The sequence below is a fragment of the Camelus dromedarius genome, chromosome 3 (assembly GCF_036321535.1).
Source record: "Camelus dromedarius isolate mCamDro1 chromosome 3, mCamDro1.pat, whole genome shotgun sequence".
Lineage (NCBI taxonomy): Eukaryota > Metazoa > Chordata > Mammalia > Artiodactyla > Camelidae > Camelus > Camelus dromedarius.
In genome coordinates this window covers 86548624-86575091 of record NC_087438.1, presented here as the reverse complement: position 1 = coordinate 86575091, position 26468 = coordinate 86548624, and positions in this window count along the sequence as shown.

Below are 26468 nucleotides of genomic sequence, written 5' to 3'. Positions count from 1 at the left end.
AGGCCTGATTCAGAGCACTGGATTATAACCACACTTCTTGGGAAGGATGCTTCATCTGCAGCCAATGTGAGAATGTGGTTTGGATGTGTGCCCTGAGAAAGCTTTCTTTACTCAGGAACATATAACTAGGGCATATACAAGTGAGACAGAAAGTAAATTGTGCGCAAAGAATTGCACAGAGAAGAATGGGTACTCCATGGTGGCAGGGAGAGGCCTATTGGGGGCAGAATATTGTGTGTGTAGAGGGAACAGAGTATTGGCAACATCTAGCAGAAGCAGCGGGATCAGAATTTTCCTTAGAGGAACTGGGGGACCAGCTCCCCCAGACAGACTTAAATGAGAATAAAAGCCTTGCTGATGAAAGTAATTATAATTAAAACACTGGCTACGTTGTACCAAAAGGCAACTAAGTACTGGGGTTGGCTAGGAAAAAAGCAACTAAGGCTGAAACTTACACTAAACAATGTATTCTTAAAACCCAGAACTTAAAAATCTGAAGTGCTTAGTCTCACAAAACAATCCCAGCTGACTACGTATGCCTCTCCATTACTTTCAGCAATCCTAGCTTTTATTATCTAGGAAGAGGGATGGTAAATTCTTAACTTCATGATAGGCATTCAGTGCCTGCCAGATACGGAAAGAAGACAATACAAGATGAAAGGAAAGACAGTACATCACAACTGGGACACCTTCTATCTGAAGGGAAAGGATGGGAACTCAGGCAAATAAAATCTCAGGGCATGTGAGCTCGAGGAGTGCATTTGATGCAGCTTTTTAGTATTGAGGTTTTCCTGAGTCCCACTGACTACTGTGATGACAGAACAGAATGAATGTGGGATTTTCCTAAAGTAAGCAGTGTCCTGTGATTCGTTTTCTTGCACGCTGGTGGCCGTGTTGGACTGAAGTTCAGCCACAAAGCCGCTGAGGCTGGGAGATGCTGGCTGCAGGGCACATGCTGTGCCAAGTCACCTAGTGTGGAATCATCACAACAGCCCTGGCAGGTGAAGTGTGGCTCCAGTTTACAGACAGGAGACGTGGACTTCACAGCACTTGTTAGACACATTGCTAGCCAATGACACTGATATTCCATGGTACTTTGCTAGTTCACTGAATCTACTACATTCTCTTTGCTACAGTAGAACTCAAAATAATGAAAACAAATGGGATTTGTGCCCCCTCCATATTTATGTGCATTTTATCTATTCATTTTCCCTGGGCCTTTACATTTCCAGATAGGATAGCTGCAGCTTATATCTTACATGAAGGTCACAGTCAAAACATTTTCCTACTTCTTTTTCATTATTTGAGATTTCTAGATACTTCAAATATTACTGCATATTCTAGGTATGAAATATTAGACTTTGTAAGGTATACTATTTTGCTTTATAAGATCTTTTTAAAAGGAAGAAAGGAGTAAAGGAAGGAAGGAAGAATGGGAAGGAGGGAAAAAAAAAAAAGAAAGGAAGAAAGGAAGTTAGAAAGTTCCCCTAAATAATGACAGGTCTTTGTACAGATGTGGCTAGGAGTGAGGAGACCCAGCACAGGCTCAGCATTGCACTGAAGCTGTCACTGCATTCATGCAAGACTCTAGAGTGACATTGATTTCTTTCTCTGTAGCCCAAACTTCAGGCTCTGAGTCTCCCTTCTGCTGCTGAAAAGTAGGTTCTTGCCTTGCTTAGGAAAGAATTCAAGAGCAGGGCATAATAAAGTGAAGGCAAGTTTATTTTGTGATATACACGCTCCATAGATAGAGTGCAGGCCATATCATAAGGTGAGAGGGTGAGAGGCCAAGAGGTGTGGGGTGGTTAAAGGAAAAGTAGATACATACACCATGGATAAAATGCAGGCTGTCTCAGAAGGCAAGTGAGAGAGCGACCACATGGTGCAGGGTTGTTAGTTTTTATGAGCTCAGTAACTTCATATGCTAACAAGTAGGACGATTATTCCAACTATTTTAGGGAAGGGATGGGGACTTCCAAAAGTTGGGACCCCGCCCACTTTTTGACCTTTTCTGATCAGCCTATGAACTGTCATGGTGCCTGTGTGTGTGCCGTGAGGCTCAAGGTCTACTGCAAGTTGAATCTTCCACCATCTTGGTTCTAAGCAGTTTGTCCTGTCCTCCACTGCCATGTAATTTCTACAATGGTTATACCCTGCCCCCTTCCCTCTTGTCTCACGTCCAACTCTGAATCTTCTCCATGTACCCTGGGAGGACATGTGGTCCACTTCACTTCCATACTTGTAGGGAAAGATGCAGCTGCATGCCAAACCTGTGTAAAAGCTTCTCTTTATCATTCATGGACTTCTTAATGATGGCCATTCTGACTGGTGTGAAGTGATACCTCATTGTAGTTTTGATTTGCATTTCTCTGATAATTAGCAATATTGAGTATTTTTTCATGTGCCTACTTGCCATTTGTATGTCTTCATTGGAGAATTGCTTGTTTAGGTCTTCTGCCCATTTTTGGATTGGGTTGTTTGTGTTTTTATTATTAAGCTGTATGAGCTGCTTATATATTCTGGAAATTAAGCCCTTGTCAGTCGTATCATTTGCAAATGTTTTCTCCCTTTCTGTAGGTTGTTCTTTTGTTTTGCTTATGGTTTCCTTTGCTGTGCAGTTTAATTAAGTCCCATTTGTTTATTTTTGCTTTTATTTCTATTGCCTGGATAGACTGCCCCAGGAGAACATTGCTAAGATTTATGTCAGAAAATGTTTTGCCTGTGTTTTCTTCTAGAAGATCTAGTGTCTTGTCTTATGTTTGAGTCTTTAAGCCATTTTGAGTTTACTTTTGTGTATGGTGTGAGGGAGTGTTCTAACTTTATTAATTTATGTGCAGCTTCCAGTTTTCCCAACACCACTTGCTGAAGAGACTAAACAATAAATGCTGGGGAGGGTGTGGAAAAATGGAACCCACTTACTCTGTTGGTGAGAATATAGTTTAGTGCAGTCATTATGGAAAACAGTATGGAGATTCCTCAAAAAACTAAAAATAGACTTACCATATGATCCAGCAATCTCACTCCTGGGCATATATCTGGAGGGAACTCTAATTTGAAAAGATACTTTCACCCTAATGTTCATAGCAGCACTATTTACAATAGCCAAGACATGGAACAACCTAAATGTCCTTTGGTAGATGGCTGAATAAAGAAGTTATGGTATATTTATACAGTGGAATACTACTCAGCCATAAAAAAGAAATAATGCCATTTGCAGCAACACAGATGGACTTGGAGGTCATCATTCTAAGTGAAATAATCCAGAAAGAGAAAGAAAAATACCATATGAGATCACTCATATATGGAATTAAAAAAAAAAAAAACCACAAATGAACTTATTTACAAAACTGAAAGACTCACAGATGTATAAAACAAATTTATGGTTAGCAAGAAGGAGAAGGGGTGGGAGGGGATAAATTGGGAGTTCAAGATTTGCAGATACTAACTACTAAATATAAAATAGACATACAATCAATTTCTTCTGTATAGCACAGGGAACTATATTCTATATCTTGTAGTAAACCATAATGAAAAAGAATATGAAAATGAATATATGCATGTGTATGTGTGACTGAACTATTATGCTGTACACCAGAACTTGACACAACATTGTAAACTGACAATATACTTAAACAAAAAAAAAAAAAAATGCTGGTCTCTAGAGAAGATCCCTTGTGGTGCTTAAACATGCCTTAGTTAGCAGTGTTTCTTAACTCATTGTTGGGAAAATTGCTCATTTCCTTAAATCTTTTCCCTTTCAGATTAGCTCCATTTCTTCTGATTCTGTTCTTGGAATACAGTTGTAATACGACTGCTGACACTTTTCACATATTCTAGATATTAGTCCTCATCTGAAGATAGTGAAGGTCTTTCTTCATTAGATATGTTAAAGTTGTAGAGGTTAAACATTGTTATAGTTCCTTTGTAAAGATCCATATTGCAAGATGATCTTTTTAATCGAAAGTATTGACCTTTACCACTCTGAAGATATCAGGCGTAACTGTCAAAATTTCATAGGCAGTTAATTTTTTTACTGATATAGCTGAAAAAATGACATAAAAAAATAATCAAGTAAGACTAGTATAAAATTCCAAAGTATTCATTGTTTAAAAGTCTTATTCAGATCAGTGGGGCTGAAGTTCATATACATTTTATTTGGTTTTGTTCTGCTTTCTATGAAGTTTTAAAGGAGTCAGACAGAGATCCAAGGAGAAAAGGAAGCATTTGATTTTTTTTATTTTTGTGTATATATCTCATAAGTTGCAAAATAATCAACATAAAATTTGGTTTTCAAAAAATAAACACTTACCCATGAGAGTTTTAAGAGAATAAATAACTTATTTTAGTATCAAACCTAATTAACTAGAAGCTTTTTATCAAGCTTTCTCTTTTTTTTGAAATATAATTCCTTGTCAGAAAATTGGTATTATCTCCCTTTCAGGCAATAAAGAAAATATATCTAAGATTTTCCATTTTCTCTTTTTTAATTTTTTTATACTTTATCCTCTCAAGAAATACAGTGCCTCTGTTTAGGAGAGATGCGTAGTCATTTTGTCTCTTTAGTCATTGTGATCACTTTTCTGGTTTTATCTACATGTCTAATGGCACCGAACTTTCTTCTTAATACTAACATGTTCAGGCCCTCATCCTTTTTTCAGAATCCATTTCATCAGCTTGAAATGGATGCAAGGAAAGAGTGCCAGGGCTCTTTGAACACCCAAGAGCCACTTTGAACTTCCCATCCATGATTAGAGCCTCTCAGGAAAGCCCTCTGGTACTGGCCTCAGCCCTTGGCTTCACCTATCTCCTACAAGACCAGGGCTTCTTGGGCGAGCAGCAAATCTTAAAACAGCTCTTACCAAGAATTTCTCTGGTGATGTTGATAGCCACTCAGTTTTAAAAGGCTGAAATAAAGGAGACAACTGCTTGGCTAAGTCAATGTCCCTTGACTCTTCCCAGCTCCTCCATCCATGCCCATTAATAAGAGCTCATGGTAGACTCCTAGCAGCTGGTGGAAGAGCCATGAGTCGATGTTAGTATGAAGGGAAGGGAGAGAAGAGAAAAAAAGAAAGAAGATGTGGTTCAGACTGGCAAGTAGGAGAAAGGTCAGTTGGCAACAGCGCTTGATTTTGACACCCAGGCTCCACTGTCAAAGGACTATGTGGTATGTCCTTGCTATAGGCACCGTTAACAATCTTGTTGACTGTGAGTCAGTATATGACAAAAGGGTTTGAAACACGTCTAGCTGGTTGTGGTTAATGTGAGCTCCTCAGAGGCTTCCAGAAAGGCTAGGATCAGCTTGGACCAATTGGACAGGGTTTGCCCAAGTTCTGAGTGGTCATCTTGACTGAACCAGAAGGACAGGAGCAGACTGGTCAAAACCAAAAGAATGTTGCAAAATAAATATTTTCCAGTTTAAATAAAAATGTTATTTCTACAAATTAATTAAGGATATTTTCTAATGGGGAGGGATAAACTGGGAGTTTGGGGTTTGCAGATACTGACTACTATGCATAAAATAGATAAACAGCAAGGTCCTACTCTATAGCACAGGGAACCATATTCATTATCTTGTAATAGCCTATAATGAAAAAAGAATATATATGTATGTATAAATGAAAAATTATGCTATACACTAGAAATGAATACAACATTGTAAGTCAACTGTACTTCAATTTTAAAAAGGATATTTTCTGATGATATTCTTTGGTATTTGATAGTACTTCGTGAGTTGTAATTCGATGACTGGTTTTACATAATAATTTTTTTTTAAATACTTGCCATCATGTGTTGTAAAACATACATGACTTCCATTGAATTTTGTTTTTTATAGTCCTGATTCAACTTCTATCTCTTCTTCAGTAACTAATTTCTTAATTAAGAGGTGCCCAAAAATGAGGAATGAAGTTAATAGGTGTACACCGTAGTCCTGAAACTTCTGTTTGGCACCACTCAACTGGCTGCTTAACTTGCCTTTTTGTAAACTTTGGTGTCCTTCTAAGACTCTATAAATAATCATGACAATAGCTAATCAAAATAGATGTCATATCACAAAACCACAGCAGAGTTTAAACTGAGTTTAGCAAAATCAACAACTTGCTCACAAGACTGATGAACTGCAGTTACATATTTTCAACCAAAGCGTTTCTTGCAACCAGATAAGCAAGTGTCTTCCTGACATAGATGGATGAGAGCACACGTGCCAGAAGCCAGTGGAAAATAGAAGCTGTCATCTAGAAAATGACAGAGCCATTTCGAGTCCCTCTAGATTAGCTCTCCATCTTCAGCTGAGCAGATATACTGTTAGCCGAAGGTCTATTGCCAGCAAATCAGAAGCAAGAGGCCAGAGCTCTACCCTTCTGAGATAACTAGAATCATCAGAGGCTTAGAGGCAGAGAATGCTCATGATGACATCTCAGCTTTCTGGAAGGTTTGTGGCATAAAAATGAAGCAAATAAGAGTTCTACCATGTAGGTCAGCAAAAAAAAAGAAAGAAAGAAAAGAAATAAATCAATCTATTCCCTATAGAGACTTACTCATGTTCCAAAACAGTGTGAGCTGGTGTAAACAGATTGTTTTTAATACCCTGCCTCATTCAAAATTGTCTGGAAAATACCTGATTATAACATCACAAACTTTGCTGCTTACCTTTATCTAAACAACTATTTGGAAATTCATCTTCTCTGCCTGGTGTCACAAAATAAATACTGTCTCACTTTCTGACCAGTATCAAGGGAGGTAATTCTGAGGTTAAAAGGAAGGTCTGGAGTGCAGTGAATTTAGCGAGACAGATTTTCACATGCAGCTGGGTCTGCATTTCGGTAAAAGCTTCCCTACCTTGCCTCAGAGCCCTCTGGGGGCTGTCTCTTTGTGACTGAGCTTAATGGCTGAGGATAATATGCTGCCCTCCGCGCGGTCCTCAGGCAGAGATGGAGCGCTGCTGTTCTGTTAATGGCTTGGCACCACGTGACACACTCTTCATAACGCTTTCTAGGCCTCTGGGCACAGCCAGCCCGGGCCTGGGCAGACTGCTGTCTCATGGTCAATCATTAGGGCATCTCTGATTTCCGAGGATCCAGCTCAGGCACCACTGGGGAGGTCCGTTCAGAACCCTGCAGTCATGATGCCAGCTCCACGTCTGCGAGTGAAAGTCTCCAAGGACACCAATGGACAGATCAGCACATTTGCTGCAAAACAATAACTGCCTTATACACATCTTTCTTCATGGCTGGGGTTAGCAAGAGGGAGAAAATTTTGTTTAAAAGTGTTTGGAAGCTAAGAATAATAAAGAAACAAGCCATTCTCCCAGGGGAAGAAATGCCTGCCTTTCACTCTAACTTGGAGCTACAGGAGGACAGTTGGGTATAATTTAGGACTCTCTGGAATCTCATTACTCTTATCAGGCCTAGAGTTGTTCACAGATTTTTCTATTAATTTGATGAGCCAGATTAAATCCAGTTATATTGAGGAGGCTAACTTCAGAAAGAAATATTTTTCCAACTACTTATTTTGTCTATAATGACCAAGTTATTCATCTTATGTGCATTGAAGTAAACTCCTATTTCTGTGTCATTATAATATGATTTCAGGTCTGTCAGGTCATATCACACAGAAGCTTCCTAATCCCCTCTCTCCCCAACTGTTTCTTTTTTATCAATGACGTTCCCCATGATAAGCATTCCGAAGGAATAGCTGTCGCTTCTCTCGTCAACTGAGTTTCGTCAGTTCTGAACACAGGGTCTTGCTTTGCCATTGCCAAGGTCTCTCTGAGACCCCGAATCACAGCTGGCACTTCAATCAGGAATTCACACCATGAAGAAGCTGGCCGAGGGGCCCCAACCGACTCTGTAGAAGATACATCATCTCCTTTCACAGCCCGCAGTGGAATACACCTTTCGTTTTCTCACTGAGAATGACTACATCATTCACAAGTCCTTCTTGGCAAAAATAGTAATAACATCCCAGCCTCTGAAGGGATGGGAACATTTTGGGATTTGAACTGAAGTGACCTTAGCTTGTCAGAATGATTTGACTCTAAGAAATACAACAGTGAATCCTGTTTTCTGTCATGGTTTTAAAATCTGGCATAGCAATAAACTTAAGGGCATTTTAGTTATGTGTATTATGACAAAATGTGTCAGTAAGGATACATAAGTAGAGGGTTTTTTAAAAGAAATATGTGTATATAATGGAATTGATATTCTTTCCCGGTACATGGTGTAGTATTTCTACGTGATTTTTTTTTTTTATCATTTTCAGGGATAGATTATAATGGAACCTCTTTAAGATAATACTTTTGATATTTAAAAGTGTTTTATTTATATATGGGAGTGAGGATGAAGGAAAACATTTAGTGACCATTTAGGAAGAGAAAATATTGCCAGTCTTGGCAGATGTGGTATTAAGATTTGAATTTCTAGCTGAAGTCAGCACGGAAAGTTAGCAGATAAATCTGAAAATGGAAATGGAAGATGGCCACACATAATAAGAACTAAGAATTTGAAGTAAAATTCCCCTTCTTTGTTGTTAAGTTCTGTTTTCAAATTTTATGGTTTCCCCATGGTACATGTTTAACAATTAATTTTCTAAGTGTAACTCATTCAAAGAAAATAAGCCTTCTTCAAATACTAATACAGGCTGAATCTAAATATGCCAAGTGAGGCAGAAAAGTGGTAGATCAGATGCCCAAAAAATCACTTTGCTCTCAGTTATCCAGACACTGTTTCAAGAATCATTTTGTGTGGCTAAAGAGCATGTAATCTAGTCTCCAAGAAAATCCGAGAACATCACCGTCTTCTAGAAAAACCACCCTTTCACATTATACTATCTTCCATTCTTAACCAAAGCAGAGCCCAGGGTTACAAACATATTCATCCAGCATCTTACGGGTGAGATCTATATTTATCCATATTTCATGGATCATTACTTATATTATTGTTATGCGTGGCAGAAAAGGAGCATTTTGTGTACCACATTTGTGAACATAGGTGTTTTAACAATGAGAAATGACTTTTTGTAAAGATACTCTAATAGTTACCAAATATGTGTTTCTGTATCACCGCATCTGAAACTAGACAGAAACCAACAATTAAAAACATAATCAGAGGTTCTAGGAGAGGGAAAATGGGGGGTTATTGTTTAATGGGCATAGAGTTGCAGGTTTACAAGATGAAAAAGTTCTGGAGATGTGTTATACAATAATGTAAATATACTCACCACTATTAAACGATACACTTAACGTGGTTAAGATGATAAATTTTACATTCTACATTTTTTTACCACAATTAAATTTTTTCTAAGTTTTAAAATATAATTAGGAAAAATATTTTCTTCTGGATCAAGGAAAATGGGCTTGGTGAAATTCACTATCTACTTGCTAAAAGCCAGCTTTAAGTTACACAAAGCATTTATAGAGAACATTGGCAAAGCTGCTATAGGGCTCAAGGAAAACAAGAAGCAAAGAGAAGATGATCAATGCCTTTGTCTCCTTGAATAATCTTGATTCGTGCAGAATAACTGAGATGACCTCTCAGAAAAACCTCTCACTGTGAAAAGCCTGGCTGGGGAACCTGTGAAAAACACTATTCCTGAACAAGGCCTATTGATCCTGGACATGATCATTGCTTAGACATTGACAACAACACCACGTCTCTAAATGTCAGCTATACAACAGGGAAAAGAAACTCCTTGGATAAAAGTAAACGAGAGGGAACTGAGATTTGTTGATCTTGCCCAGGATGCTTTTTCACTTAATCCCCTGAGGTAGGTACTCTTATGCCAGTATTTCCAATGGAAGAAATTGGATTTGAGTGGATTTGAGAGGTCAAGGAATTTGCCCAGATAGTACTGATATCATTAGAAGTGGAATGCCAGTTCAGGGAATCTGATTCAGTCCAATCCTAATTTCTCTGTTACACCATTTTGGAAGGTCAGGAGTGAAATTGAGGGTTAGAGGCATAACTAGTGTATCCTGTCAGCTCTCATACTCTGTGACGATTCTCACACACTATGTCTCTTTATGGTCCCTGGTTCCTAGGAATCTGAGTCTGCCTTCTTGAGTGACCATATACCTCCCACTGTCACAGGTTAGCCATTATCTCGTATCCATCCTTTCAGCGATTGACCTTCAATACCGTAATGCTTAGACACAGACACATGAGCAAGATCAGGCCCCTGACCTCAACAAGCTAGTGGAAAATGATGACAGGTAATAAATGTGCGATACACCTGCCTCAGTGGAGGTATACAGAGAGTTCCATGGAGGGAAACAGGTAAACACCAAAATGGAGGAGAGAATCAGTGGAGAAAGAATGGACGGGATGTTGTATCTTCAGCCCAGGGCAATGAGAATGAAATGGTATACTTCATCCCCCAAATCCCCTCTGCCTAAGATCCATCTCTGCCTTTTGTGAACAAAATTCCTAAAATTTTAGGGACATGAAGCAGTACCTAGCATTTTAACTTTTGCCCTATCATTAAATGCAACTGGCCAAGTGACAGATCAAGAATATGTCATATCCTATGACTAAGGACTAAATATGGTCCTTAATTAGGAACCAGATGTGTATGGGAAGGTAGGCAGGGAGGATAAGTAAGAGTGGGATTGTGAAATAGGACTGTGTTGCTTGTGAAAATTAAAATTTCTTAAAGAATCTTGAATGGGCATAAACTGACAGTGTTACCTCTCCCCATATATATCATACATGCATAGCATACTAGACAATTAAAACTTTATTCTTTCATCTTCTTCCATGAATTGGAAATTCATCTTCCAATATTATATTATTTTATTTATAACATCACATATTATAATATTTATCTTATATATTATATAATTTGTCTACCAGTTTAATGAGACCACCCACAAGGATTACCTTTAACACACCAAACACATGATTTGTTGGCTATACTTAGGAAAGCTCTTTGAAAACTCCTGGTATTGCCTTGAACTTTCTTTGGATTTCTTGGATCTGATGTTCACAATCAGTTACAATAGATATACTGAAGGAGGGTGTGCTGGATGTGGAATATCTCTATAGCAAGCCATGCTAAAGCCAACTCCATCAGGTATTTTAGTGGATAATACTACAAAGGAACTCTCAGGAGAACAGCAAGGAGAAAGCTGGAGAGATTCACAAACTGTAATTAGCTCCATTAAATGCCTTTAACTGAATTTCTAACATGCTGTTTAAAGAATGGGGACATTTATGAGAAAATGTAACACACCTCTTTTTGGTCCCTGTTATTGGGTGTTAAACGTAAACTACATTTATAGGTCCCATGATTATCACATTTATTTTCTCACAACAGTTTCCTCAGCATTGTTTGTTATCCAGGAAATTTCACAGCTCTAGAGGACCCAGACTTCAAAGTCAAGGAAGTAGATTTGGGGCATGGAAGCCTGGGGGCACCAAGGGAGATGATTCATCAGCGTTAGAAAATTACTATATTTTCTCTTGGTCTTTTTTTTTCACCTGTAGGATGCAAATCAGAATTTGATTTTCTGCACATCATTTTGAAAGCCCACATCTTCTCTTTAAAAGATATATAGAGATTAGCTTATCACTTGAGAGAAAGTTGAGCCTATCAGACAAAACACTGTTTCATCAGTTGTTGATGGAAGAAGGCTTCCTTGGCTAAAGAAAGCAGCGTGACCCCTGGGTCATGGGATAACACTGGTGTGTTCACACTGGCAGGGGCCTTTTTTTTTTTTGTAAGTGGCACCTGCTGTGAGGATCTCCGTCTAAATACTGAGTGCCTGCAGCAAATCACAGATGTTTTATGCACTAGAAAAATCGACAGGAAGTAATCACTAAAAAAAAAAAAAAAAAAGAAAAAAAACCAGTGTGGAGTAGGTAGGAGCAGAGAGGGAAAAAAGACTCCTTTACCTTTGAGGGGATGTTTGAGGGGATGGATTTAAGATGCAAAATGTGAGGAGCTTTGCTGTGTGTCTTAATTTGACCCAGACTCCATCTCGGCCTGCTGAGATGGCACAGGCCTTGTAAGGGAGAGGGGGCATCCTTGATAGAAGCTGAGTGGGAAAACATGCTTAAATTCTTTATGTTGTTTTTGGTAGGTTGGGGTTCTTAGCTTTTTCAGTTTTCTTGTTATTTTGTGGCCTCTAGGTGTTTCATAGGGTAAGTACCCTATAATTTTTTTAATATTAAAATAAATGGTTTCATTTTGGTGCAAACCTTTCTTATTAGCCAGGGAACACTTCCCTTTATTTACACTTCCCTGGGGACTGTCCCCACCACCTCAACTAGGTGCTTTCTCCCGTACTGAACACTGGACATTGAGCATCTAAACAAAAAGAACTCCATGCCTGAGTTTATCTTGTTTACACACCAGCTTATTTTCAGTGCATTTCAAGGCCATAGATTTTATTTTGTAAATTTCCAAGTAAGTGATAACAGAAATTATTTGTCTATTCTCCATTTTCCCAACAATTTCTGGACCTCGTTTCAAAGAGATGCATGTCGTCAGAGTGTTAACATGCTTTTCTTTCTTCCAGAGAAACCAAAGCACGTTCTTTGTTTTCACAGGAGTATTTGTACTTAACACGTTTACATTTAAAGTCACAATTGCTGCACTTCTTAAATGACTTCTCTAATAACTAACTTCTAATCACATTAAAAATCTGCCCCCAATGAATTCTTCGGAGCCCCCTTTTTAAAATTTTTATTTTAATATTTTGTCAAGTTTCTTTATAGAAAGGGAAGAACATCTGAAATAATATTGGACATTTTGCCAAGTCTGTCAAATGAATAGCACTTCTACTTTCTCAGCTCCGTCTCATTAAAATTGTGTTCTAATTCTGTCTTAACTTGGTCTCTGTGCTTCATAAGTCATTGCCTGCTCATTACTTGTAGTGTGGGAGATGAAATTTATTCAAACCCAATAGGTGAGATAAAGAATTGAAAAGCAAGCAGCTAGGAGCAATGGAATCAGCCTATTTCAGGGCTTTTCTGGCTGGATTTTTGCATCACCACCCTTTATGCCATGTGTCAGTTTGCATTTGTGACACTATCTGTGTTTGGCTTATAGATTTCTGTTAATATGATATTCTTAAAACAGAAATGTAGAGAATCTCCCTTCTTTTTCTTGTCTTAGCATTGAAATGTCCCCAAGTATCTGAGCTGATAAAGGGGAAAAGATGATTTTCTATAGTTTCATATAATTAGAGAATCATTAAAATTGCCCCAAAAGATTAATTGTTTCACCGTGTGACAATTCATATCAGTGTGTCTTACAGAAAAGAACATTAGTGACAAAGAGTAAATGTTATACCCTCAGAATGGTTTGAAGGGAAATGGATTTAGAATATAATGTGACTTACAAGCAGTTTCACATAGAATCCAGAAGGGAACTGTGCTTTCTAACCTAACCACTCCATTTCGAGCTTTAAATGTCACAAGAATACACAGTGGAATTCCTAATTTTGAATATAGAGGAGTTTTTGAAGAGAATTGACTAAAAGCATTGTACTTTTCCATTATAAAATTGAGTTGTTAAGGAATTACATGGTCTAATTACCAAACTTGGTATTTTTGACTGCTTTGATTATGAACAGATATTGTCATTAGCTAGCTATTTAAATTGACGGCAATAACAAGCAGTAATTTAGAAATATGTTCTAAATTAGTTTCTATATGAAAGCAGAGTCTTTGTTGATTTGTGTATGTGATTAATGTCAAGTGTCATGAATTAGCTGAGGGATTTCTGTGTAGAAATATATGCATTTATATAAAAGAAAGAAGAGATTCATTTATACTCCAATTCTGAATTAAAAGAGGGAGCTTAATATGTGCCTAAATATAAATACCAATGCATTTTTGTCTGATTACTCATAGAGAATATAGGAAGAACAACACATTTCTTAGACATGTGACACTTAGGTTTAGGTTAGGTTTAACCATCTACACATACAGTGCAATGTATACACCCAATCTCGAAACCACAAAGAATATATGTAGATTTAAATTTAAATAGATAGAGCCCGTCAAAGCATTATATAAGATATGTGGAGAAATCTGACAAAGCCACTGTAGTACAAAATTACAAAATATTTTATGTGACTAATAAATTGTGCAGATAAGCAGTGGACCGTAGTCACAAACAAATTAGCCTTTGATGTAGGTATTTTCTGGTAACAGTAACTGGATTGGAAAGGTGACCCTCTGGAGAGCATTTAGCATGGAGCATTTTTATTTGGTTTTTATTTCTTTCCGGTGTGATATTTGGTTCATGATCTTGGTCATGCTTGGACCTCATAACAGTTTGTAAACCATCCAGCAGAGGAGGAGGTAAAGGTATAATCTAGGACTAAACTAGAAATTAATAGCCCACACAAGCCTAAACTCTGTATTTCTACCCCTGCTTCTCCTCATGTTCTCCACTCCAGGCCTCTACAAAGCAAGTGAAGCTTCTAACAGTAATGTGGAAACCAACTTGCTATTCAAATATGAACATTTTAACCCCAAGCTTGGGTCTATATAACCCTTGAATTTGTAACTTAAGCCTCAGAAATCTACAGACTAAAGGGCTCTGTCAAGAAGCATACTGAGAAAATGCGCCGTGTGTTCCCGCAAAAGACTTCACTCTGTTTTTTCACTAACAAAACATTTTCCCCTTTTTTTAGGCTATAAGAATCTAGTTGCCAGTTATACTTAAAGTCTTTTGTGAACTGGGCATTTTCATAGAAATAACCGCTGCACCAGCAACACTTCTCCAAAGCGACGAGGAAAGGATGTGTTCCCACCCCAGAGTCCCATGTTAGTCAGCTCCTTCTCACCAGAGAGGGACAGAAAATACCTACAGCGACAAGGAGTAAAAGAGCAAAGGGCCATTGAGGGTCTATTGTCAGTTAAATACCCTGCAGCGGCCAGTAGTCTGTGGGGCTATGCTCTTTCCTAAGGACTACTGGTTATATCTGTCCTTCATGGTTGGTGGTGGTGGGTAAATCTATTTAGCACAAGTGGCTGCTATGGTCATTGTCAAGGATTTTGGTTGATTACTCACATTTTGCCCTTAATATCTTCTCCCTTGACATTCTGAGTTCTTACAGTTTCCTCAGTTGTTGCATGCCTTCTCACTAATCCCAACCACATTAAAGCATTTGTGATGTCAGGTCACAGAGAGAGAAATCCTTGAAAAAGTGGAAGGCCTTATTGGACCTTGTCCACATCATTCTTACAAATAGGCACGCCCACACCCTCCTCCCATTAGCTTTAGTGAATATTGTATAGAAGAGTATCTGTCTGTGTCTCATCACTCAGTAGACCATCAGAAATTATTTACCCTACAAAATACTTTTTCTTTGCCCATTTTTTAAACTTTCATGCAGATATACCTTGCTTTATTGCACCTTGCTTTATTTCATTTTGCAGATACTGTGTTTTTTACAAGTTGAAGTTTTGTAGCAACCCTGCATTGAGAAAGTCTTATCAGCACCATTTTTCCAACAGCATTTGCTCACTTCATGTCTCTCTGTCACACTTGGTAATTTGCATAGTGTTTCTAAATTTTCTTTATTATTATATTTGATATGGTGATCTGTGATCATTGATCTTTGATGTTACTGTTGCTAAATGATTACAACTCACTGAAGTCTCAGGTGGTGATTAGCAATTTTTAGCATTAAAGTATTTACATTTTTTAAGACAGTTCTACTGCACAGTTAATAGACTACAGTACGGTGTAAACAACTGTTATATGCACTGGGAAACCAAAGAAATATGTGACTTGCTTTATTGTAATATTAGCTTTATTGCAGTGGTGTGGCATTGAACGCCCAATATCTGTGTATTTTACTTTCTTCAGATGTGATTGCATATTTCTTTGACTTGTTCCGGTAGTTGATTTATCTCTTGCAATCATACAAACTGCCCCTAAATATAAAGATTTTCTCTGAGAGTCCTGATTCAGCATCAGACCTATTGGTCTCCACCTATGAAAACTAAAATGAGTGTTAAAATGAATGAATAAACACACTTCATTAGACTTCTGCACATATTTAGGATTAATAATTCATTCATTCAACAGATGTTACTTCTTCCCTGCCATACCTATGTTCTGAGTATGTTCTGGGTGCTGAAGATAGTGCAGTTAACAAAACAGACACACCTTTGTCTTATATTCTAATGGGGAAAAAAAGAAAATGAATAAGTAGATAAGCAAATTATCAATATAAATGCCAGATGGTATTTCATTCTATGGAGGAAAATAAAGCAAAATATGGCAGAGAGAGTGGGCCTGAGGTAAGGGAAGGTACTGTTGTAAAAAGAATGTTTAGGAAAGGTTTGACTGATACAGAGTTATTTCAGCAGAGATCTGAAGGAAATGAGAGTCAGAGTTATACAGATCTCTAGGAGAAGAGCTCTCTAAGCCGGGAGAAGAGCATATGCAAAACTCTAAGCAGCAGGGTTAGCGTACGAAGGGCCCGCAAGGAGGTCTGTGTGACAGAACAGAGTGGGCACGGGGCCAGAAGGAGTGGAGCAATTCAGGTAGGCAGACTGAATGATGGAATGACAATGACTGGATGGCCTTACAGGCCATGATAAAGACTGTATTTCTAAGCATTATGGGAAGCAAGGGGAGGGTGAGACGTAGGGTACCAGAATATGCCACCCCAAGATATGCCTCTTTGACCTATGGATTATTTTGAGCTATTGAGAACCAGCGGACACAGGAAAAGCTCTAAAATCTGGACATAAGTTTTCCTTTTGTAAAGGAAATTTACATTAATAAAGGAAATTTCCATTTGTAAGGCTAGCTCCCTCTCTCACACCAGGAACAATTCTTATCAGTGGAGAAAGCACACACTTAAATTTGCATAACAAACTTTACCAAACAACCCTTGATTACCATACTTTTCCTGGTCACCTTCCCATAACTTGCCTCTCCTGCCCAGAAGCCCAAAGCCCCTTTTCCTTTGTTTAGCCTAAAACGGAATATAAGCCCAAATTCTAACCAACCCTTTGAGTTACTCAGCACTAAGTGCTCCTGTACATACATGTATGATGCGCATGTTAATAAACTTGTTTGTTTTTCTCTTATTAAATCTGTTTTGGCCAGTCTGATATATAGGGCCTGAGCAGGAGAACCTACATTGGGTAGAGGAAATTTTTCTTCCCTTACAAGTGTTTGAGCTTAGGAGTGGAATGATACAATAAAGATTTCATATTGGCTGCTTTGGGAGATGGGGCCAGGATTTATTGGAGCTCAATTAAGAAAGCTCTGGCAGTCTACTGAGAGGTTATGATAGCTTGCAGTAGAGTAGTAGTTGCACAGGAGGAGTGCTCCCTTTTTTGCTGAATATTTTAAAAGTGAGGCCTCCAGAGAATTTCTGCTCAACCCAGCAAGAATAGGAAATAACTTCACAAAATTCACCCAGTCCATTTTTCACTCTTGAAAAACTTTTCCTTAATTCAAAGACACAAGTTTGTCATAACACAGAAGTGTTCCCGGAAAACTATTTTTATCATGTCCTGTGAAGCATAAAGAAAGACAACCTGTTGTTTGTGTCTGTCTGTTACTAAGTCTGTACTGGGTGCTTGTTTGCAAACTAGAGAAACCTACTTTGACTGAGTTAAGTAAAAAGGAAAAAATTTAAAGAATATCATTAACTTGCAGAATCTGTGGAAGAGTTGGAACCAGGTCTTTTAAGCTGACAAGAAAAAAGAGTTTCCTAGATTTTTTTGGTGGGAGACAAACATGAGAATAAGTTAATATATAAAACAGGAAAAATGGCGGGTGGGGGGAACTAGATGAATACAAAACAAAAAGGAGAAGTATGCTTAGGCAGTTATGTATCTAAATGAGAATTATCCTTATGCCAAGAGCGATACATTTTTATAAAGTCACTATGATCAGGTTATAGAAAATGTAGGCTCTCTGGCTCTGGTTTAAAGGAGGATTTTCCCTTTATTATTCCAGGGAATCTAGTTGGATTATTTCAGCCATTCATTAGATTTCTCTGGGGAATTGTTGTTAATGTTTTTATTAAAAACACAAATTTCCAGACCATAATACAAAATGTCCTGATTCAGTGTATTTGAGCTGACACCTGGAAATCAATCCTTTACAAGTTTATAAGGACTTTGACAATTAGCCAGTACAGGGAGTCACGAGTTAAGCCGCACCCTACACTTGAAAATGTGTTTTATTTACCTGCTGAAAGAGAGAATCTGAAAATAAAGGTTTGCATGCTAATTTGGAGCTACTCATTTTATGGAGTCACAGAATGCTAGTGTGCAAAGACCATTATCTAGTCAAAAAGAAAACAAACAAAAGCCCCCAGAGTACCCAGTACCCACAGAAAGCTCAGTTCCCCTACACCGTGTCCACCCCACTGCCCACCTGTTGCCTGGCATTGCTTGAGAAGTGCATTTAACGTTGTTTTCACAAGTATATATTAGTATGTATTTATATTTATCTGATTTCTGTCTATTTTCAGAAAGTAACCAAATCGGCATTTAACAATTATATATACAAGAAAATGGTTTTTTAAAAAAAAGTATTAGAAGAAGGAGGAAGGAAGGAAGGAAGACCGAGGAAGGAAGGAAGGAAGACCGAGGAAGGAAGGAAGACCAAGGAAAAGAAGGTAAATGTGGCAGTGATCGTTCGTTCACCTTTGTAATGATAAAGTTTAGATTGACTTCTGCGCTCCATCTCACTCAGGGCAAAGAGGAAACTAAACTGTAAGCTTCACTAAAGGTAAGTGGCCTAATTGCTTTCTCATATTTATTTTCCTTCTCGTATGAAGCCATGAATTGCTCAGTCACTCGTCAGTGGCTGTAAGTCATAGCACTGGAGCCACCACCACACTGAACTTTTATTCCGTCGTGCTAAGGGGCCTACACATTTCAGAAGGAAATTTTGAAGTCACCTAAGACTATGCAGGAAATAAAGTGGTCTACGGCCCTGAGTATGTGACATCACATTGGGAAGGGGTACCCTCAAATTTGAACAAACTTTATTAAAATGTTTCTAAAGGGAATTTAGGTTTGTCCTTGTTCTTAGTTTTCAGATCTAACAGCTACGCCTAAATCCTCCGAGTTTCAGTGTATCTGAACCACCGTTTCCCAGGTTTCATTTTACTTTTTTCTCACGGGACACTGCTTCGAATTCTTCAGTCCCTTCAGCGTCTTGGGCTTTGTCTTTCTCATTTTTAAAGGTATTTTACTCAAAACAATGGTGGGAAATAAAAAGAAAAGAAAAACAGTTCAATCCTAGGCTCCTAAAAAGTACTGAGCTGCCAGTGTCCCTTGTTTGTTGTGGTTGTGGTTGCTGCTGTTGTTATGACTGTCCTTTCTTTTGTGTACCTTGAATGGTTCTTGCTTTTTAAAATGTTTATCCAGTGTTTCACAGACTTCCCATGACTCCCCACTGATAAAGCTTCGGTATAATTAAAGTATTTATATGAACACTGCTGAATTCAACTTGCATTCTTTACACACACAAAGGAAAATTCCTGGCATTTCCAAGTCACAATTGTGTAATCAGATGGCATAGTGTCAGTTGGTTTAAGAATACTTTTGCACTCAGTTTTTAAAAAAAAGTAAAATTGCTATGTTTTCTATTCAATGGTGTTTTTCAGTGAAATTAATTTTTCTTGGATTATAGTTCAATTTGACTGAGTTTTTTAAACTAAGCAGTTATAAAAGTCATACTGGACCATATTTGCTTATTTAATTAACTTGGGAAAAAGGAGCGTATCTGGACAGAGAGAAAGACAACTCATCACTATTCAAATAGGCCTAAACACAGCCTTTTGTTTTTTCTTTTTTTTTGCCTTTAAGTGAAGTCTTGCCCCTTGACACATCCTTATTATGGAAATAAATGTAACATTGAATAAGTTAATGTCATTCTTTTGAAATTATGACATGAAGGGGAAGAATTAGAGCATGCTGGGAATTTTGGTAAGAATTGATTTACAAAAGAAGTTGCCACATTCGTTTTTATTGTGGTTAAAGCTCTAGTTTGGGAAAGACAAAAGGGCAAGGAATTGGGGAGTTTATGGCTGACTGTGGATCTAATGAAGAGAGTCCATTGGTTACACAGGCCAGGGTAAGATTCCCACAGTCCTGAACAAACAGTTCTCAACCTATAATTCCTAAGCCTTTGTTTCCCCACTTTGGAATTCTGACTACAGGCAGGTTACCAAGCCAACTGAGTTCCCTACAAAGATCCAGCAAAGCTCTTTTTATCACAAAGATCAAGACAACAATTGTGTGCCTACAAGAAAAGAACAACTAAAACCATCCAACAAGCATTAAAAGAACAATTCTAGAGATAGTTGCCTTTGAACTCCAATAATGGGCAACATTCAGTCCCGAGATTTGAGATCCCTGAGTTAAAAAAGAATTCATTACCGATTGCCTTGCCTTGTAATTATAAGAGCTGCTGGCAGCAAGTATTTTCAGCAGCATTAATTTTGTCAAATGTGGTATTTTGCAGTCGTGTTGAATCCCATACAACGGCCATATTATAAATCTGCTTTATCAGCTTAGTTTTGTTTATTATAGAGTTCATTTATGAAATAAAAGAGATCCAGATTTTTGCCTCGGCTTTACCCCAAACCACAGATAATGGCATATTGTTTTGCAAAAGCTTGTTCTGAAATACCACTTCCTGAATGTAAAATACTCTGTTTGTACAGATACATTCCATGGACATGCGTAGTGCCCAATTGAGAAAATAAAAAAGGTTAGCCATCTGGACATTTCCCTGTCTATTAGCTACCTTGAATAATTTCAGTTTCATGTGGGAAAAAATGGAGATTTCCTTTTTGGGGTAGACATTTCATTTTCTGATGGCGTGGGAGCATTTTAAACTGAATCTGAGCAGGCGTCAGTCATTCAGAATAAATATTCTATTTGAAGAACTTTGACTACTATTATTTGTGCAGGCCCTATATTTAAACCTTAGAAAGAGCTTCTGGGATTTAGTAATTCCTTATTGTGAAATCCACAACAAGCTGTTTGTTTTTATGTGAGTGCTGGCTTTTTTTTTTTTGGCATAAAAACATCTAAAGAACCAGCTATACTGGTACTTTGTTTTGGAGAGGACTGAGTGAGTTTTGCATTTGACAAAAATCTAATAGCACCACCCCAGGTTGTCCAATGTGAACAACCTGCTGCTTCTAGAAACCTTGTCAAAACAATTTTCTTGCTAAAAAGCAAGGGATGAAGAAAAGTTCACTGATAGAATGAGCATTCTGGAGTTTTGTTTTAAATTAGATTTTAATGATCTATTATTGATGTATATCTGCATTTAAGTTCCAATGCTCTGCCAGCAAATTTTATGCCAGCATCAACATGGAGACCCATTTTGGGGCATGTATGTTAATTTCTTACAGGAGAAGCTGTAAATTTGGCAAGTAACTTCTCTCTTTATTTGTAAATAACCAGCTTTAGTATGTTGCCTACAAGATTGCAGATTATCATGAAAAAGAATTTAGATTTTGGGGGGGATCTACATTTCAATACTAGATGCTGGTAAATAACAGAAATGCATTAATTAGCAGCCTACATAGGCAACTCTGAACTAAAAGTATATTGGTAAACTATGTTCTTGGAGAAAAAAATCCTGTAAATCAAATGTGATTGTTTCATAGGATTATTTAATGTTATATTCCCATCAAGACCTTGATGACAAACTTTTTAGAAAAAGGGGAGGGGCCATAAATGCCATATTTAATTAATGGTAAATAATATATTCCACGTAGTATAATCAGGTTCATAGAATGGCCAATCCTGTGTATTTTATTAGTGATGTCTTAGAACAGGAACTGCATCTGAGTCCAACAGTTAGAGGTCCCAGAGAGATTAAGGCCAGGCAAATGCAGAAGGAGAAAAGGAGGGAGGGATGATTTTACATGCCAGGGCACAAGAAGAGAGGCAGACTGAGAAATGTAATTTGTGACCTCCCTCCTTTTAGGTCCACAAATAATAATACAGGGTACTCTAGGCAAAGAACTTTGGGTATGAATTGCTGTAAGTCAAAGTGTATTGTGGTTATGCACATTAGGCTTTCAAAATGTAGAGACGATGAAAGCAACATATGAATGATATGTACCAAAGCACTTGCTCTACTTTCAGATGCTATTAAAATTATGAAGGTTTCTTGATGAGATTTTTGGTCCCAATAACATGGAAGAGAAAGCATTGAATTAGTATGTAAGTTGAGTTGTTACGCACATACGTACGTACGTACATGACATAGGGGAAGAAAACCTTTTTCTCTCCCCTTTAAGGCTAGGCCTGAAAATTAAACTGACAAAGACAGATTAATAGGAGGAAAGCATACAAATTTATTTAATATAAGTTTTACATGACACAGGAGCCTTTATAAGGAAATGAAGACCTAAAGAAACAATTAAGCCTAAGTGGCTTTGTTGTTCTTCTTCTTTGTAATAGAAAAAAAATCTCCTATTTGGGAAATGGATATGCACTTCAGGAATATCAGAGATAGAGCACAACAGAGAAAGATCGGGCGTCACGAATTGTAAGTTTTCATTTTAACATTGTGATGCCTGATAAATTGTGAAAATTTTGTCATATGCAATTATTTTTCTCAGCTATATCTTTGGGAAATTCAAGGATCAGAGGTTATGGTCGATGAACACAGATAAGAAAATATTTTTAAATAATTCTAAGGGGAAAATCTACATTTTGTTCACCTCTCTATTATGTGATGAAGCAAAAGCCTAAGTGTTTTTACACTAGATTTGATGAAGAGTCAGAAATTGTGGGAAAATGTAATAGGAAAATGTGTATGAGTTAAGGGTAGTAAACTAGGGGAAACTTAACAAGGACTGTTTATCTGGATTCCTCCTGGTATCCTGCCATCTTCAGAGGTAAGGATGCTCCTTTCTTCCAGATATAAGGGGGAGTACATAACCTGTCACATGAGTGTCCTATGACCTGCCTCAGGGGAAAAGGCGGGGGTCAGAGAGTTCTTCCTGCATCTGTTATTTCTCAGCTTCCTTTGGTTTAAAATTGCCAAGATGGCATATTTTGGGGTAATGTGTTCTGAACACTGACAGTGTGCGTATATCTATATATATCACACACAAATACATACAGGCACACTTAAAGCTTCTAATTTGTCTCTAAAGAGTAAAAAAGAGCTGTGGATGCAGTCAGAGTATATGGTAGGCTCTTATCTTTTCGGAACATTATCTAATTTATATACCCATGAACCTTTGGTTTGGCTGTATAATTCTGAGGAGTTGCCATTAGGATTATAATTTTTATGGGTCGATGCATAATTTATTTGTCTTTAAATATAGTGTTAGCACTTCCAGGTTGACTTTCGTTTCCCCAAAATTTATGTGTAAACTCTAAGCACACACCCATTACCCACCTACTTTTGGAGTCTTTTAAAAATTAAAAGAGAAAGGGAATGCAGTCTAATTGTTTTGTTTCTCTAGTAGAGAAACATTTCTAATATCCAAAGTAGAAATTCTATGAGAGAAAAAAACTTACTTCAGATTTCCATCTCTAATATCAAACCTGTGACATTAAACTTAATTTCCACTCAATTACAGGTGAACTCTTGTCTTCCCTCTTTGGCTCTCACTGGGGGGCAGGGCAGCACATGGCCTTGTAAATGAGGGCAGTGGTCATTGCCCTTCTCTGACAAGAGCAGCCACAGGTGGTTCTTCTTTCACAACTCACTGTGTCCCCTGCCCTCCCAGTCACAGATCCCAGAACTGTGATCTGGGCCTGAACCAAAGCAGCTATCCTCACGTGTCCACCAGGTTCCATGTCAGACCAACTCATGAACCCTAGCTAGTAGATAAGGACATAGGAGCAAGCAGAGATAGGCAATCGAAATGCTAGTCCCTGTTTTTCATGCTTTAAACATATTATTTCCAGTCTTCACAAAACCCTGCATAGCAAATATAATTATCTCCATTTGACAAATTGAAAAACTGGTAAGTAGAAAAATTTAAGTAATCTTCCCACCAACATATAGCTAGGGAGTGGCTGAGCATTGAATCTCATCAGTGTTGTCTGACTCCAGTTAGTTATTTTAGCCATGCTATCAAAGTTATTAGTTATAAGTGGATTGTTATCTGTAAGTGGGAAGAGTCCAAGAGGTCTCTGTTCAGTTGCTCGAATGGAAAACTCTTGAGATTCTCAAGAATCAAGGATTGTGTCTTACTTATCTCTACATCCTTCAGTGAGACTACCTCAGTATTAGCATAAGAGATGTTCAAGTAATAATAATTGAATGGATTGTGCGTACATTGGAATTTTTTTCAGGTTGTTTTAGTTAGAAATGACAGTAAAATAGTAAGTTTGTGTGAATATAAGACACACATTTGAAATTTTTGACTATGCTAAAGATTGTAGAATGATACAACACAGAAACCATTAGCTGCTATATTCATTCACTGTCCCCTAATTTTTCGCTATTAAGAGATAAGTAAGTCCATGGGCCAACTGTACTCTTAAAATGGCTTTGACCTTGGTTGCATCTCTGAATCTCAATTTGGAAGTAAAATTTTAAGATTGTAGACAACATCTGGGTGGGAAAAAAGATCTTATCATATGTCTGATCACGTAAAACCCAAATATCAGCGTAAGGAATCTGTAAATGAGACATCAAAGTCAGTGGATATGCTAATGAATGCTTCACATGCTTGCCAAAATGAAGCAAACTCCAATAATAAGAAAATTGGATGTGATACACTACTATTTGCAAAGCATTTTCCTAAGTTTCTCAAACTGAGGTACTTGTCCTTGATAGCAGAAATCAAAGATAAACATGGTTAATGTCAAAGTGGGTAAAATATTTTTATATTAAAGCAAACAGATCTATTATAGATGAAAAAGGCAAAATAGGTATTCATTTTTAAGATATGAAAGAGGAGACCTCAATAAAGTTTTTCTCTAATGTGTACTTGTGGGTTTCCCCCAACTTCTCCCCAATCTGCCATGAAAGATAGTGATGAAAATATTTGAGAAAAACTACTGTATATTATTGCCTTTGTCTTCAGGAGAGCCCTGTGATGTATTTGCAATCATGCCTAATTGACAGATAAAGAAGCACTGAGAAGTTAACTTGCTCAATTGTGAAAAGGAAAGGTTTTTAAGAACATTCCCATTTCCAGAGAGACTCCCTCCTATCTCTTGCAAATGCCAGCTATTCAGAGCACATCATTAACATCCTGTGTCAGATTTAGTAGTGCTCTGGAAAAAATGCATATGAATATGGATTGCTGTTTACCAAGTATATAAAACAGATATATATTTATATTCACTCTCAACCTACTTTCTATTAACCAACTCTGCTACTAATTGCCATTCTTCCCTCTCTATATAAAATATGTCGTATTTACTTTCTGTGAAGTGTGATGAAAATCTACAATAGCGGTTCTCAAAGAGTGGTCTCTTGACCAGCAATATAAGCATCACTTGGAAACTTGTTAGAAATGCCAGTTGGGAGACCCAATCTCAGAACTGCTGAGTCCAAAACCCTGCAGGTGGAGCTCAGCAATCTGTGTTTTAACAAACCCTCCAGGGGATTCAGATGCCAGCATTTGAGAACCACTCATCTAGAATGATTCTACCTGCACACTGCTTCTCAGTTGACTGTAAACTGTTACTTCCCTTGAAAGAAGCCAAAACTGGAAACTATAGACCATGCATTATGAGTATGTGCAAGAAAAACCATGCAGAATTTCCCAGTCAGTGGAAACATCCTTATCCCTCTGTAAAAAGATTGCTAGATAGATGTCTAAAGTATGTATGTTTCATTTTTGATGTATTCCTTCCCTGGCAACTTTTTGATTAACTGACCGACTGTCAGGGCTGGTCCCAAGCGTGTTCCAGCTCCCTTTATAAGAAAGTTGAGATAGATGATAGACAGATGTAGATAGGTGAGATATAGATAGATAAACTTGATGTATATGAATGAGATAAGAATATAAGCCCATCTCTGAAAATCCCTCAAGGGACACAGAGAGGGCATTAGCTTTTTTAAATGCCTACATTTGAAGTACATTTGGGGAAGTGAAATAAAGGAACGTGATGCTAAGAACTAAGAAAGAACAAGCCCTCAATTCAGAGGCCTTGGACCACAGAGAATCTGGGAGAGATGCCATATGAGCTGTGTGGAGAGAGAGAGGACCCTCATCTAAAGAGAAGTCACAGCACCTAGATCTTTTAGACCGGTCTGTGGGCTAGTAGTATCTCAAATCAGGGCTAGACCTAATTGAATAAAGAAAAGCTTTGCCTAGACCACCCTAGGTAAAAACTGCTCTGTGGATACTTCCACCCCAGGGTACTTTAGGAATTGTGCATACTGGCTTGGACCAGGACTGCCAACCATGGAGGAAAACACTGTAACCCCAGTGTGTCCCTTGAAGACTCTCACCAGTTCGCTCCCTGCTCTATACCTCCAAGATAAGCGAAGGAGATAGTAGTAGTATTGCCCCCGAGAGAAATCTCTCT